This window comes from Stenella coeruleoalba (genome assembly GCF_951394435.1).
Source record: "Stenella coeruleoalba genome assembly, chromosome: 9".
In the NCBI taxonomy this organism is placed as follows: Eukaryota; Metazoa; Chordata; class Mammalia; order Artiodactyla; family Delphinidae; genus Stenella; species Stenella coeruleoalba.
Window position 1 is genome coordinate 21,322,584 of NC_137155.1, and position 18,099 is coordinate 21,340,682.

General features: G+C 36.0%; 1 protein-coding gene across 10 annotated transcripts in view; it reads right to left on the reverse strand.

Annotated features, from left to right (window-relative positions):
- The window catches only part of MAGI2 (membrane associated guanylate kinase, WW and PDZ domain containing 2), a 1,347,997-nt gene that overhangs the window by 603,493 nt on the left and 726,405 nt on the right, over positions 1 to 18,099 (reverse strand). The gene's annotated exons all lie outside the window — the stretch shown is intronic.

The following is an 18,099-nucleotide window of genomic DNA, read 5'->3' on the forward strand; positions in this document are numbered from 1 at the left end:
TAAAGGATAAGAAAGGCTTTATTATTACTTAAAATTAAATGACTAAATAATAATTAGAATTGAGTAATAATTATAATTAAATTAGTATTATGTTAGTAATATAGTATCCTTCCTCCCTCCTTCTCTCCCTCCCTCTTTCTTCCCCCTCCCTTCCTCCCTTCCTCCCTTCCTCTCTTTCTCTCTTTCTTCCTTCCTTCCTTTCTTTCTTTCATTATTGTCTTTAATTCTGACTGCACTGGGAGGTGACACACTCTAAGGGGTTACTGCATGGGTCCACCACTCTTGTTTCCTGCATCACCTATAGAGTAAACAGCTTCTGTGACCAGGGTGACAGGAATAGCAGCCTGTGGCTCAGTACAGCTCCACTGGAGAAGTCAGTCTCCCAGACCTGCTGTCCAGTTTGTGAGGTGGGAACCAAAACAGAGACATATTAAAGGCTGTCGGTTTGTTTTCTGGAATACTTCCTTCCCTGAACATGCCTTAAGCTTCTTTTCTTTTTCTATGCCACCTACATAAGACATTTTGCATGTCAGATTGGAATTTTCGTAATGCATACATGCAAATAGTATGCAGAAGTACATAGAAGGCAAATGTGTAAACAAAGTACTAGTACACTGGCAGGCTTATTCACATGTATACTATCGTCCATATTCTCTATAAACTAAACAAAAAGTATGTCAAACCCTTAAATTTATTTTCACTCTCCAAAATCTTTATCAACTAGGCCCTGTAACAGCCAGTCAGTTCTCCTTTTAGTCTATTAGGATCAAATCTGGACTTCAAATGAGAGGCCTAAACTAATATCAGAATATACAGTGTGTTAGGAAAATTCATTTTTGGTAAAAATGATTAATTTCCATTGAAAACATTTTTTAAAATTTGAAGGCATTATGTTCTAAAATTAAATATTACAACCTTCTTTGGGGGTTACAAAACAATTTTTCCCCATAGTCATGTTTAATGACTTTCCCCTGAATTTGTTATTTTATTTTGTTTAACTGAGTCACATTTTATAATATTCCCTTCTGCTTTTAACGTTATAAAATATAAACCTCCCACACCTAGTATGCATAATGTTGTCAAATTAATGTTTCTATGAGAACCTTAATTTTCAATATCCTGACTATTATATGCTTAACCCTTGTGAATTAAAAGCACATTAACATGGTTTTCGGCAATCAATTTGTTTTTCTGTTTCTTTAGAACACACTCAAATCATTAAGAAAGATCACGTAACACAGTTTCAATTTTCCTTCCTAATTTATCTGCATATTTCAGAAGCTACACGCTTTGATTAATTAACTGCTTGCAGTGCAGTAATGCATTCCCAGCACAATGTGAGCATAAGACCACGAGCTTAAGGGCAATTTCCAGGGCTGCTGACTTGACTAGAGTGACTCGCCTGCACCAAATTCTAGTGAACGTGTTTGGGTTGTGCTCTTCTTGGAAGGACCATGAGTACTTTGGTTCACTGGTTGTTTTTCCATCTACGTCTTACATCTCAGGCCAATGTGACTGACTTTCTGCCTTAGGGATTCAGCCTCCCCTGTGGCTGCATCAGTGTCACCTGTTGCTGTTGACCTGCTTGTTGCTGGCTGCCTATTTGGACTGGGGGTTCGCCTACCTCGCTGTTGCTTGAAGAAGTTCTACACTACAATCTTAAAAGCTGCATTTCCCATCTTTGACATCAATCTCCCATCCTTTTCTCTCATTCTGTTCTTCTTTTTAATTATAACCTCCAATCTCCTGATGGCTCCTAATTTCCATGATGTTCCCCATATTTGCCTTTCTACTAAGGGACTGGGAATCTAACATGCCTTCTTTCCTTTAGTTCATCTTCACCATTTTCCACGTCTTAACAAACCTCCAAGTTCCCTATTGGCTATTTCATTCAGAGACTGCAGCTGCTATAGAAAACCATGAACTTTCACTGACAAAGTACCCTACAGATTTAGGCTTTCTAATGTTAGTTTTGCTGTTGTTGTTGGACAAGTTTTTCTTTATTCATTTTGTTTTTTTTTAATTGAAGTAGAGTTGATTTACTATGCTGTGCCAATCTCTGCTGTACAGCGAAGTGACTCAGTTTTACACATACAGACACTCTTTTTAAAAATTCTTTTCCATTATGGTTTATCCCAGGAGACTGGATATAGTTCCCCGTACTATACGGTAGGACCCTGTTGTTTATGCATTCTAAATGTAATAGTTTGCATCTACCAATCCCAAATTCCCAGTCCGTGCCTCCCCCTCCCCCCTCTAATGTTAGTTTGATTCAACTGATGCATGGCAATCCTTTTAATAAGTGTCTTCTTCCCTCTTTGACCCACCATGTTCTAATACTCAAGGGCTTTGACTTTTCAGCAGAAGACATTAGCTCATTCTCTTTCTGGTAATATGAGAGATACTCTGAATTAAAATTCCTTAAAGTTTCCTAATTTCTAACTCCTTCATCTGCATTATCTTCATCCTTAATTGTAATCATCCATCCATCTTGCTAAGACTAATCCCTTCTCTTCTGTTTTCTTTCAAAGTCTAGTTTTTATTTTTTATCAAAGTTATACAGATATTTTAAAGATTCTACACTTCTACAAGGTTTGTTATTCTACAACTCTACGTTATTTTTTTTAAGTAGACTGTCATCACTCCCCGCCCACACACACACACCTTTCATTTTATCCAGCGGTAAACACTTTTAACTCTTTTAGCTGATTCTTTTGTTTTACCTTCATGTCTTTAAATAATTTATCAATACTTATGATGGCTCTTGTTGTTGTTGTTTTTTATTTTAGTCACTACTGATTTCTTGGTAAAGAAAATGAAGATTTAGCTCTTTTTGCCCACACTTCTTCACATCACTTCCTCCTTTTTCCCTTCTCCCATTCTCCCAGTAGAACAAACTTGTGTTAGATTACTATTTAACATTTATAATAATAATATGTAAATCTATTTCCAGCAGAACCATGTACTGTGCTGATTAATTTTCCATTCTTGTGTAATTTTTTGTTTACTCTAAATTTAATGTTTTAATTTCCAAATCTCCACATACTGATCAATATTTCAATTAATTAATCCTCTCCTTGGATAAACAAACCTCCTCTCAGAATATACAAATATATTTGATATTTTGTCAAGTTTATCCTACTGAAGAAATTTCTCCTGGAGCCTTCTGACCTGCTCCAATCCAGACTGTGTTGGCCTACCACACAGCTGCCATCCTGGGATCACCTTTTGCCGTCATCCTGGGATTCACCTTGCCTCTTCCCTGTGTTGCAACCCTTCTTTCCCAGATCCCATATCTCTTTTTGTAGTCCATTGCCTCATTTTGGCAGAACACAACTGTCAGAAACTTTCTGTCAAAAGTTGCATGGGAGCTACATTTTTGAGACTTTGCATGTATGAAAATGTCTTTATTCAACCCTCACGGGTAGCAAATCTGACTTGGCATTTCAGGAAAATATAATGAAAACATATTATTTCCATCCTGTTCCTCTGTTAACATCACCACCACTTTTCCTGTCATGCATGCCCTGAAACTTTCCCTCAGGGTCACATTTGAGGTCTCCCTCATTCTTTTATTCCCTTTCCAAATAGCTGGCAAATTCTATGCCCTGTAACTCTACAATGTCATCCTTCTCTTCTGCACTATCTCTGCTCAAACACTGCCCTCCTGGACTAAGAAATGGCTACTTCACTGGTGTGCCTGCCTCCCCCTCTTGGTTTATCATTGCACTACCCGATTAGCCCTGGTACAGCATGAGGCTTATCACATACCCTCTCCAAAGGGCTTATCTACCCAATCTCTAGTCAAGAAACTTGGCTGAAAAAGGTAAGGAGAGGAAAATACTGTTAGTTAAAAAGAGTCAGAAGAGGTTCAGATTCTGTTATCGACAATAAAGTCAACTCTCATGATATGCCAGGTTATAGAGTCTCTCTAGGGGGACCTGCCTTGACGGAACATATGAGAGGACATAATATAAGAATTTTCTGCTTCAGAAATATTTTCCTTCCTGTCCTGCCATGTGTCAATCTCCTTTCCTTTTAGCCCAAATTTTCCACCATTGGAATTACTCTTCAGTTTAGCCAAAATAGAAACTACCTTTAAAACATATGCTATAGTAGACAGGAATGTGAGCCATGGAATCAAACTGTCTGAGCTTGTTGATGCTATCAGCAATATCTTGAGGAAGGTTCTCCATCTCTATAAACTCTAGTTTTCTTACCTGTAAAATGGGAATAATACTAGTAGCATATTTAAAAAGTTAATTTGAAGAAGAAATGAGATAACCCATATACTTAAAACAATGTCTGGAAAATTTTAGGCACTCAGAAAGGATTATATGTTAAGTACTCTTATCTGAAAGAACATAAATGACATCATGAATAGTTGTTTTTTCCTCATGAATTTTTAAGATTTTTTTTTTTTTTTTGGGATGTGGACCATTTTTAAAGTCTTTATTGGTTTTTTTACAATGTTGCTTCTGCTTTATGTTTTGGCTTTTTAGCTGCCAGGTATGGGGGATCTTAGCTCTCCGACCAGGGATTGAACCCACACCCCCTGCACTGGAAGACAAACTCTTAACCACTGAACAACCAGGGAAGTCCCCCCAGGAATTCTTGCCAAAAATATTAATTGAGCACGTATTATGTGATATTCAAGCGCTATTCAAGATACCTGGTATATATCTTTGAAGAACACAGATAGAATCCTTTCCTTCATGAAACTTACATTCTAACGAGAAGAGACTAAACAAAGAAAATTTTTTTCTAAGTTATATAGTATTCTGTAAAGGGCTAAATCCTATTAAATGACCATAAATCAAATCATTAGCACCTATGGACTATTTTGTGGGACAATTACTGAGATTTTTAACCGTTAGCTTAGACAATACAGAGCAAAAGTTTCAAGAGAAAGACTGTAAAGGACCTGAAGGGAAGCAGAAATCTGCAGTACTTATGGGCTGCAGGCTTCAGAGGAGTGAATGACAGCTTGGCTAGAGACCTCTGGGAATCAACAGGAGTTCCACAAAGAGCTTGGTTATATTTTAAAAAGAATCACTAAATTCCTAGAGAGAGACTTCACTTATTTCACGTACTGCTTGGTCTGGCTTAAGTCAATTGACTTATACACTGGTGTCCAAATACATGTATTTTTGAACTTCCAAGGTTATTTTTATAGGGTTGATAAATATGACAGTGCATGGTGGGTTCTGATGACTGGTAAATGTGCACACACATAGACACATATATATATCACCCCTCGTTTTTAAAGGAAGAAGGTGGAAGGCATCATGTGGCAAAAAGATTCTTAGAACTGAAATTCAGAACATCTGCTTTTTATTTTTGTTTTAATATTTTAGATATGTGGTTCTGGGTTAAAACAACCTTTAGCTGATCATCAGTTTTCTTATTATGCAGTGAGGTAAATACTGGATATAAAAGGGTATTATAAAAAGTAAAAACATGAGCACTATGGCAACATGATTGCATTCCTCCTTAGTAATATTAATACACTACTAAGAGTAACACAATTCTAACAAACATCATTGATGGTATGTTATTGTTGGAATCTTTATAATTAAAGTTTCAAGTGAATTAATTTCATTAAGGCTAAAATTTCTTAAGAAGAAAAAGTTCTTATGCCTAAAGACACAGATTGCCCCTTTTTATTGTCTGGGTATAAAGAAACATTGAGACAGAAATCCATTTCCTTTGATTACACACTAAAATGTGGGACACAATGATTTAGTCACTATTTAGGAGGACCCTCTGCCTTTTGTTAGACAGATACTTAAGGCCAGTAGAGCTTATGGACTAGATTGCAAGAAGTTTTTTTACCTTTTGCTGAATCATTTGAAAAGTGTGAAAGTGCTCATAAAACTTGATTAGTGGACCATTTAATTTTACCTTCAGGTATAGAACCTTCAATAACAAGACTCACAAAGTAAGATTTTAGATCTCTGTGCCCGGGAAGAAAAGATATTAGCTGGGGGGCTTCCCTGGTGGCACAGTGGTTGAGAGTCCGCCTGCCGATGCAGGGGACATGGGTTCGTGCCCCGGTCCGGGAGGATCCCACATGCCGCGGAGTGGCTGGGCCCGTGAGCCATGGCCGCTGAGCCTGCGCGTCCGCAGCCTGTGCTCCGCAACGGGAGAGGCCACAACAGTGAGAGGCCCGCGTACCACAAAAAAATATATATATATATAAAAGATATTAGTTGGTCTTAAATCAGTTGCCACCAGAAGAAGAAAGCAATTGGCTGAAGAAAGAGAAAGCAACTGGTGATCTATGAACACCCCTTTGGAAAGAAATACAATTCTAAAAATAAGGCAAATAATATGAAATGTAATGAAGTGTTGTACAATGGTAATTTATAGCTAAAGGTAATTAATATGTAGACTGGAGAAATAGTTGAATTTCCTGAAGCAGTTACCTTATTTTTATGCTGAAATAATTATAGCTACTTCCCTATCTCAAAAGATTATGAATAGAGAGATGACAGTGAAGCAAGACTCAGCAGTAATAACAAGTAATCACACAGCATTAGGAACAGGGTGGAAGCTAGGGAGAATAAAAGAAGAAATACAGATGATTCGTCATATAGCTAAAGCTAAAGCTCACCTTTTACTGCTCTTCTATATTTAGTTGGTGCTTCCCTAAGTGGTGTTTAGAAATGTCCAAAATAAATTTTATTATCCAAATTATGGTTTATGTATTTCATTCTTTACTATGTCTTCCTGACCACTCATCCAAAGAAAAAAATAAAAGGAATGGAAATGGAGGAAATGGTACTAAATTAAGTCTTTATCTCCTATTGCTTCTTTTCTTTAAAAAAAAAACTTATTTAATAATTGCTAAATTAAGTACAGCATGAATAACACCTCCTTCATGAGTTAAGGAAAGAGTACGGTACTTGTGCTCAAAAGACATGTTCTGAAGAGAATGAATTTACTCCCAAATGGCTACCTTATTATTGATGCATAGTGAAAGCACATGAAACTCACTTGTCGTTTTGTTACCATGGCAACTGGAGGGGTGCCAATGGATTTTTTTATTATTATTATTCTACCTTTTAAATGAAGGAACATTTCTCCTTTTGCCTTAGGAAGAAAAGAGCATGACGTGGGTGGTAAATGTAACCCTAAGGCACATTTCCCCTCAGCCTTCTGATAGTTCCTAATTTTAGTAAAGTGCTTAAAAAACAGTCATTGGCTTACAAGACAGTATTACTACCTAGATGATAGTCCAATCATCTACTGTGATCTTTTTTTTTTTTTTTTTTTTTTTTGGTGGTACGCGGGTCTCACTGTTGTGGCCTCTCCCGTTGCGGAGCACAGGCTGCGGACGCGCAGGCTCAGCGGCCATGGCTCACGGGCCCAGCCGCTCCGCGGCATGTGGGATCTTCCTAGACCGGGGCACGAACCTGTGTCCCCCGCATCGGCAGGCGGACCCTCAACCACTGCGCCACCAGGGAAGCCCTACTATGATCTATTTTGATGTACTGAAAGTCCCACAGTGCCCATTGCATCACAGGCAGATGGGTCACCGTGTGAGAATCTGAGAAACTGGATTATTTTCTTGTGCATGTTTCTGAATATATATTTTTCTTTATTCCTGGTGTTTCTCAACTGCAAGCTGGATAAAATAAATCTTGACCGCTAGGGTGACTTCCTCTAGATTCAACCTTAACTTACTATTAGATTCCTGAAGATACTTCTTTAGTTTGTCAGTTACTCATTAGCAAGTGTGAACACCATCACAGATTTGTGTACTTCCAATAAAAACATTCAGGGGATTCCTTGGCCGATGGCTCTCATCAATTTTTACCTAATCATCCTAGGCCTTGGGTTTTATTATACTCACTTTCAATCATATAAAATCCAGAAGTATGATTTTATATAGACACAGAGCTAAAGCAAGCAAAGTAAATAATATAGTTTGGGCCACTGATTCCCATGTGATAGAGAGATTATAAAGCAATGTGAGATTTATACATTTCATATCAACTGATGGGGGAGGATTGGGTTAAGGTCAGAAAGGAAAACATACAATTCAAGTCAATTAATCACCTATTAGGTTTTTTATTGAATTATTTATTGCCTCAATAAAACACTATGAATGCTTTGTAAAATACTGAAGACAAATCCATTTGCAAAACACCAGTAGTAACTTTGACTTATTTTCTTAACAGTGCATTGTTCTAAACCTCAGGAATTATTTTAAAACTCTCTTATCCCCTAAAACAGGATACTGTTAATTAGTGTTTAAAGCTGAATTGACATAGACTAGTAATGTTACATATCTTTCAGACACCGAGACTTTTTTGAAGAAGAAATCTCTCCTTGAATATCTCTGGATATAAAGGTTCAGACTAATGTCCCATATGGCACCAATTACTGTTTTACATCTTAACAGTTTGGATTGAGGCAGCATAATACCCAAATGGATGGTTCTTAAAATGTTGGATGCATCAGAACTACAGGGAGGCTTGTTAAACACAGATTGTTGGGTATCACATCTGGAGTTTCTGATTCAGTGCTCTTGGGTGGGGCCTGAGAATCTTCATTTCTAAAAAGTTCCCAGGTGATATTGATGCTTTTAGTCCAGGGATAACAATTTGAGAACCACTGCTCTAACCTCACTCATATCTCAGGGAACGCAAACTAAAAGCCATGTTTTAAATGTCATTGTTAATTTAACCACAACACCTCACAAAGCATGTGGTTCATGACTTGTCATTGGCCCTAGAGTAATCTACAGCTGTGTACTGGGTTCAGCGGAAACAATTCATTAGTCGTTTGTTGGTGTAGAGGTGAATAGAGTCATGAGAGGTACGCTGGAAAACCAAAGTACTCTCTTATGCTACTGCACATTGCTTTTTCATAGTTCTCTTAAAAGTTACATGAATTTGGAAAATAACTGACAAATCTCCATTTATGTTTGCTTATAAATAACTTTCATTATTATCTGAAGTAATACAAAGTATCTTGGTCCTATGTGTGCAACAATATGGCTTAAATTCTGAAACACATAGGTGGCTTGAATATTATTGCTCACCAGGAATGACAAATATGGCAAGAAAAAACAAGTATCTAATACAGAAAATCTCTTGCACTAAGAAAAACTGTGGTGGATTTAAAAAAAAAAAATCTAGAAGACAAATGAAAAATCTGTGGACCTCCAACAAGTAAGAAAAAAATAACAGCTCATTATTTCCCTATGCCAAGGTATCTGATTCACTAAATCATAAATTATAGTTTGTCTACAACTATCCTAATCAGACTAAATCAGGGGATGAGCAGCATACATTGTGGAATTAGTACCCATAAGGCTCTAGGTTGGAAAAAAATATTTAGACAAACATATCCTTTCATCAGTTCTATGATTCCACTCATAAGAGTTATGCCCCAGCTATAAAAACCAGAGAAGATAAGGGTTAGAGGTGAGAAATGTCATCCAAAAATCAAAGTTTATCTTATTGACCTTTGTCATTTGAACTCAAAACCCATGGCACTAAGTAAGAAAGACAGGCAATGTTTCGGGGTGATCATTGCTGAAGTGGATACTTGCATATACATTTCCAATTTTAAGGCTTCTACACTAAATGATCATACTTAATTACTGACAGTAACAAGTCAGTGTTGACGGCCCACACACTGAGGAAGAGCTGGGGCAAAGTGAATTATATCCTAATTGCATATCATTTGAATCATTACAGCTTTGATGACAAAGAATTAGTAAACTAAATAACCACTCCTTCACAACAAAATCCATCTTCTCTACCCAACAGATTGTTGAGGAAACTTTAGCTGCACAAATTACTTTCTCCAGCAAAATTCTGTCTTTACCTCACTCACATTCACAGTCTAGAATAATCCACTCCTCACAGATACAGAGAAATGACTAGGTAAAATGACACACCCAAGGAAAATCAGATTCCTAGACAACTATGTACTTGGCTTTTTGATCCATTCTCACAATATATAATAAACCTAACTCCAGGATAAAGGAACACTGTACCTTCACTGATAAAACACAGTAGTAAACCATAATCTTAATAGTCTTAAATTGACTATTAATTTCCTGATTTTTCAAGATAATAGAAGATGAATGCCCCTTTTGTTACCAATTAATTCCACTTTGAACTTTTTATTTTAGTTTTCCAATATTTAATTTAGATATATTCCATATCTGACATTCTATAGGACTAATAAAAAGATATTTTGATTCCCTAATTTATTATTCAACAGATAATGTTTCAAAATTACATACTGAGCTAAAAAAAGGAGACATCCATCCTGACTTTTTATAGAAACAATATATATTTAGTTTGAAGCTTTTATACTTTCCTCATGTAAAATTAATCTGGGCCAGAACTAAACTGTGCAGATACCACCAGTCCTCTGAGCAATGCACTCTACTCTTTGACCTTCATTGCATAGAAGGTTTAGTGAATCATAGTTTTATCATTTTATATTTATTAGAATCTTTCAATGACATTAACTTTTAGTATCACCGTATGTCTCTACAGCATTCTATTGATATATTCTGAAATGCCCAAGGTGGATCATAGAATACAGAGTCTATAGAATACCAAAAAATCCAGATGAAGGTAAGAAGACAGTTAACTAATCAGGGATTTTAAAATATTGAAATGCTTGTCAGATTATATGGCACAAATCATGTATTTGAGTGATCAATTTTTATTTATTGAGGTTCTCAAGTATACACATGTCAAATAATTACCAAAGGAAAAAAAGAAGAAGGGTGGGCCAGCCATTAAATGTTGAGCTGTGTGGCCCAGATCCCGTTTAAGAAACAGGGAAAAAGGAGAAAAGTGACTTGATCAAATAAAATAATCAGCATTCCAAGAAAAAAGAAAACACAAGTACCTTGATGTTTTTTCTTAGCCAACAGACAATTTTATGCCTCTGAATGTTAAACAAAAAGGGTGGGGGGAAGAGGCAGAGTACTGTTTCTGCCTTTCTAAGACCTAAACATCAGACACGCAGCCGTCAGCAACCTAGCCTAGATCTATGTGACCCTTTAGGTCTGAAGGGCAGCAGGACTCAGTTTCTATGCAATTGTCATAAGCTCCCAGAACCTCTAGTCTTCTTTCCAGGCCACTGTGCTCGCTTCTTGATTGGACAGCAAATTAAAAGTGACACAAGGTAATGTGTATAGTGAACCGTCACATATTCATTTTGTGACCTTCGTTGGAAATATTTACATAAAAATATCAGAATAAAACCACATGGTAACAAATATCTTTGGCTTTATAGACTCTCAAATCATGTTTCTGAGGGTTGCAATTATCATGAGAGATTAAGAGAAGCATGAATTATAAAATACAAAATAAAATTTTAAGGACATTTCAAAAGAATGCTATTGAAGGTACTTGTGACACAAGATATTGAATTAAATAGTGAATTATCAAAATAAATATTAGATTCTTGAGAGAATATTTGTAATTTTAGATAAATCCTTACCTCCTTTATAGAGAATAAAAAAACAAGTCTACCTGCCAGGATTAATTGAGACAAAGTACAGAAAAAGAGATGAGAACACCGTCAATGCAGCAGTTGACTCAGAAACCCCCCCAAAGTAGTATGATGGCTGGAGAGCTAACACTTCTCTGGCTTTCAAACCCAAAGCATTAAGTACTGTCCTCTAGAAGAAGGGCTAAAGAGTCTGGTATTTGAGACAACTAGAAAGGCAATGCCTCCAAACTGGACTGCAGGGCATTAATGAATCCATATCAAAATCAACACTGTTTGTAGGTTTAACATCCAAGAACAAAGTTAAGTAGCTCTTTATCTCTCCAAACAGTTAAACTCCAATTGTCCCTTTGGAATAGGGATTGGCAAACGTTTTCTAAAAGAGTCAGATAGTAATGACCTAGGCTTTGCCAGGCATAAGTCTCTGTGGTATCTACTAAACTCTGTCATTTTAGGTGCGAGCAGCCACAGATAACACATAAAGGAATGAGCATGGCTGTTTTCCAATAAAACTTTATTTACAAGACAATAGGCTGTATTTGACCTGCAAGCAGTAGCTCTCTTGCTCATGCATTAGGTCTTTTGACCCTTTGTGTCTTGATGCTCTTGTCTCCTGGACCTGTACTTGTAAACCAACAAGATGCAACTCAAATGCCGGCATTTGAGTGCACCACCTCAATATAGAGAAAAATATGACCATTTCTGATGGTGTGGTCAGCATTAAGTGTAACATTTCACATATATGCTCATTATCCCTTTGAAAAATTCTCAAAACGTAACTAACTAGGCAGGTTTCTAATACACAGACACAAAAATGGGGGGAAAATCTCTGGAAAGACACACAGGTATGTGCTCCCCAAGAAGCAAGATAGACTGTCCTTAAGCAATCTTTGAACTAGTTTCAACACGTAATTGTAAGGAGAATTATGTGATTTGTGACACTACACCAAGAGTAGAAACACACCTTTTCCTATAAGTAAAGCAGTGAACAAGCTTCTCCATGCCCCAGGTATTGTGCTGAGGGCACTGTATCTTTATGTGGAAAATAATGATATCTTCCTGACCTTGCTGCCATGGGGTATAATTTCATTAGCAGTAATTCTGCAGCCCATGGAATTCAGCAAACATTTAATCCAGGGAAGAAGTATTGAGCCTCTAAGTGCTTCTGAACTTCACATGTAAATTTTATCATGTTATATCTGTAATGCCCTGTATGCATGCTATATGTCTACCACGGGAATCAAGTTACATATGATTTGTAGGAGAAACTGACAGTCACATTCACATTTTATATGTGCTAAGAAATTTATTATTTTCTGATATAAAAATTAGCAATTGCATGATAAAGTTGTATCGGAAAAATACACACATGAATGTAAGTTTTAAATTTAGGACCATATCTTGGTAAAACTCTCATAATATATGAAAATAAGAAAAAGAGAATTATCTTAGGCTAGGCAATTCATGATACTTGGTTTCATATTTCATTACAGTAAAATATTGAAAATAACTTAGCTTATTTATTAAAGAGGAATTTCTCCTGCTGAGACAATCTGCTGATTTGTAATACATTCAGTAATACATTTTTGAAAACTTTTTTAAACAAATGTATCATTTGTCCAAAGACATATGGAATGTTTGAGAATGAATGTTTATCTACTAGAAAAAAGAAAAAGACATGACTGATGAATATAGCAAAGTAAGGAATTGTAGGGGAAGTTTCTTTGGGTAAATAATAACATTAACAAGTACTAATATGTTTTGAGTTCTAACCTTGTGTGAAGCATTGTAGTATGCACTTTGAATGCATTAGCTCTTTTACTTCTCTTAACATAAGGTGGGTAGCATTCTATCCATTTTACAGCTTGAGTAACTTGTCCAAGTCACAGGGCTGGTAAGTGGCAGAGTCAGGATTTAAACCCAGTCAGTCTACCTGCAGAAGCCAGGCTCCCAAGTAATAGGGTACTCCACTCTCACGCATGAAATGTTCTATACAGATTTTGTCACGAGGGACGGATGGGAGCAGTGGGTGGGGGTGATAGGGAACTGTGCTTGGTGAATGGGAGGTGGGAAGCCACCATTCAGAGCACATTCAGATCAAGCAGTCTACTAGGAGAGAATAACAAAACCAGGTGTCAAATATCCTATGGAGGCATAGGAGGAAGTAAGACATTCTCTAAACTGTTACTGAGTTAGGATGGGGATATCCAGAAAGATAATTCAGAATTACCAAGAAAGTAGCTGCAGAGCACAAAAGAGAGATATCTTTGGAAAGAAAATCCCAAACTTGTAAAACTGGAATGCTACAAACATTTTAAAAGAGCTCTGAGCAGAAGAAAAAGTAGTAATTTCCTCATCATGGAAAAATTGTAAAATATTAAGAATTGAATGAAGTTTTAGTTATTTAGAGCATATGCCCCTTTTTTCCACATTTCTCAATAGACTTTATTTTTTAGAGCAGTTTTAGGGTCACAGCAAAACTGAGCAGAAAGTACAGAGTTCCCGCCTTCCTCTCCCCACAATACACAGCCTCCCCCAACATCTACATCTCTCCCAAGCATGGTACATTTGGTACAACTAATGAACCAACACTGCCCCATCATTATCAACTGAAGTCCATAGTTTACATTGGGGTTCACACTTCTGGGGTGCATTCTTCAAGTTTTGACAAATGTATCATTACATGTATTCACCATTACAGTATCATGCAGCATAGTTTTACTGCCCTAAAAATCCTCTATGCTCCACCTATTCATTCCTTCCTCCCCCCAAACCTGTGACAACCTTTTAATTGTCTCCATAGTTTTCCCTTTTCCAAGATTTTCTATAGTTGGAATCATACAGTACGTAGCCTTTTCAGATTGACTTCTTCCACTTACCGATAGAGCATGTGTCCCTTTTACAGATCACATTATAAAAATGTGACTTGTAGAATTTCAAAAAGTATTAATTTGGTGCCTATACTGTTAGAAAGACAAAAATAAAAAAAAAAAATTCTGTCATGAAGGAAATGTCAAGTTATTAAGATGCAGACAGTTGCAGCCACCTGTATAATAATTATTTCAAAATAGCATTTAGAATGGTAAATATAAAATGTATTTTGAAAATAATTTAAAAGATAAGAGATGGTTTAAAGCACAAAATAATAACACTATATTGTGGGATTTATAACATACGGTGAATTAAAATGTATGATTACAAGAGAAGAGAGGCTTGGGGGAGGGGAATAGAAGTATACTATTGTAAACTTCTTATATGTGAAGTGGCGTATCACTTGTTGGCTGACGTAATACATTAAGATGTATAATATAAAGCCCAAAACAACCTCTAAACTGGGCACACAAAATTAAAAGATAGAGATGACTGATTTAGACCAAAAAAGCAAGCCCTAATTATATGCTGCCTATAAGAAATACATTTTAAATACAACCAAAAATGTTAAAAGTGTAAGGATAGAAAAAGATGTGTCATGTTATGATTAAATGAAGGCTGTCATGCTGTAATAACATCAGAAAAAGTAGATTTTAGAGCAAAGAATATTAACAGAGATAAAGAGGCTCATTTCATAATAATAAAGGGCTCAATACATCAACAGAACATAAAAAACCCTAAATGTTTATGTACTTATAACAGAGTCAAAATACATGAAGCAAAAACATAGAACTACAAAGAGAAATTTACAATTCTCCAATTCTACACAGATTTCAACACACCTCTTTCAGTAATTGATAGAACAAGTAGACAGAAAATCAGTAAAGATATAGACCTGAAGAACACTATCTACCAACTTAACCTAACTGACATTTATAGAATACTCTACCCTATGGCAGCGGCATAGTACACATTTTTTAAGTGCACATGTAACATTTACCAAGATAGACCATATCTGGGTCATAAAACAATTTCAATACTTCAATATTGTTCAAATAATAAGAACGACATTTTCTGAGCATAATAAAATTAAGTTAGTAACCAATAACAGAAAAGCCCCAAATATTTGGAAACTAAATAGCATAGATCAAGGAAGAAATCAAAAAGGTAATTAGAAATTATTCTGAACAAAGTAAAAATGAAAACACAAGATACCAAAATTTGTGGGATGGTAATAAATCAAGAATTAGAGAGAAAGTTACAATCCGAAATATCAATATTGAAAAATAAGAAAGGTCTCAAATCAACGACCTCAGGAACTAGAAAAAGAAGAGCAAACACTGGTTCACAAACTGACCTCACACACACAGGGCAGGGAAAAGCTGAAGAAAGAGACAAACCACTCCAAATAGGTATGTGGCAGGTTTAACAAGCAAGGGACCTTACATATAAGACTTGGTCTTGGGTGGTTGCAAGAGGAATATATCTCCATGCTCGCCCACTAGAATCTTAAAAATTTATATAGAGGTTAACTGTCCATAGAGTCTTAACAACACATTGTTTTCTCAAGGCTGTGTGCTTGAAAATGGCTCCCACTGTGGGAACGATGGGCAGAATGTACGTTCCAAGGACAGGGAGGGGAGTAAAGAGGCTTCCGTTGTGCAGGTCCAGCTCTCGGGTCAACTGGCAGTCATGTCCTCTTAATGCCCTCTTCCAGTAGCAAATTAAACCGAAAGTAAGACGTAAGAAGAAGAAAGGGAATAATAAAGACAGAGTAGAAGTCAATAAAATAAACAGAGATCAATAAAGAGACAATAAAACCAACAGCTGGATCAAACTAATAAGCTTCTAGCCAGACTGATATCAAAAAAGAAAAGAGACAAATTGCCGATATTTAGCAATGTAGTAAAATCACTACAGATTCAACAGATATTAAAAGCTTATTAATGAGATATAATTAACAAATTTATGCCAATAAACTTGACAGCTAAGGTGAAATGGACAAATTCCTAGACACAACCAAAGCACATTAAAAAATACATACATAGCCCAAGTAATATACACACACACACACACACACACACACACACACACACACACACACCTGTGTATATATTTCAGTTTTTGGTTAAAAACTATCTCTCAAAGAAAACTCCAGGGCCAGATAGCTTTCCTGATGAATTCTACCAAACATCTAAATAAGAAATAACACCAATCTACACAAACTCTTTCAGAAAACTGAAGAAGACGCAATACTATCCAATTCATTTTACAAGACTAGCATTACTCTAATCCCAAAACAAGGCCAAAAGTGGAAGAAAAAAAAATTATAGACTAATATTCCTCATGAACATATATACAAAAACTCTTACAATATTTTAGCAAATGGAATGCAGCAGTATAAAAACAGATAATACATCGGGAACAAGTATTTATACCAGGCATGCATGTATGTGTATGATATTCTACTATGTAAACTTATCACAATCTATTTACTCTCCTATTGGTTGAGTATCAATGGCATTTATGTTGTTTCCAAATTTTTAGTACAACCAACAATGCCACAATGAAAATTTTTTGTATATCTTCTGTGCACGTGTTCCTACTGCATATACTTAGCAATATAAACACTACTATATCAATAGTTTTCCTTTACAAAGCTATAGAAAAATATAATGGGGGATCCCAAATATAATACTGAAAAAGACAGGTGAATCTAACTCTCCTTGCCTGTACAGCCAACTGTCACTTGAAGGAAAATTTGACCATTTATGACAGCTTCAAATTGTCCTTTAACACTGCTCAATAATCACAATTATACTACCTCACTTTGTCTCTCTCTACAGTTTTTTCAAAACTATTGCTCTCTTTTCAAATCTCCTTCCTTCTTAGATATGTATACTCTTGGTCATCCTGTCTCTCTTGTATATTCAATCTTATAATTAGACACAGGTTGAAATAGATGCTACTTGGAAATAAGTTACTATAACCTCTTTGATGGGCAGGTAGCAATAAATAAATATCAACATTTAAAGTGTATAAACATTTTGATCAACTAATTCAACCTCTAGAAATTTACCATACAAATATTGTCTCACAGACCAAATATGTATATACAAGGATGTTCATTGCAGCATCCTTATAATAGAGAAAAAACTAAACATAAAACAATTTCTTACCCCATCATTTTCAATTACTGATTAAAAATGCTTGGTACATAAGAGTACTGGGAAAAGAAGAGGCCTCCATAAATCCATGCTTATATTCTATGTCTTTATGTTAGCCTTACTTCCAAAGATACAACAGCTGTAACGTGAAATATGGCCAATCCTCACGATTTTCTTTCAGCAGCATATCAAACACTGGTCTCTTCACTAGTTTTTCACTTATTTCAGCATCATTTAGGATAGGAACTCTCAATTTTGGCTACACATCAGAATCACCTGAGGAGATCTATAAATTAGTGGTTCCACCTCAGATAAATTAAATCAGAATTTTGGGGTTAGTGTCCACTGGTTGCTTCCCAGGTGATTTTCATGTCCACTAGCATTATGGACCACTGATCTTGGGATATAATCAGTAATCTGGCTTATCATTAGCAAGCTGAAATCTTTAAATGACTTCCAATTGATTTCTATGTATTCTGAAAATTTAGGAAGATAGTGAAATTTATCTTGTTTCCGGGAATTCTAACGTTTGCTTCTTCTATCTGCTATATAGATTGCTGGTGTCAGT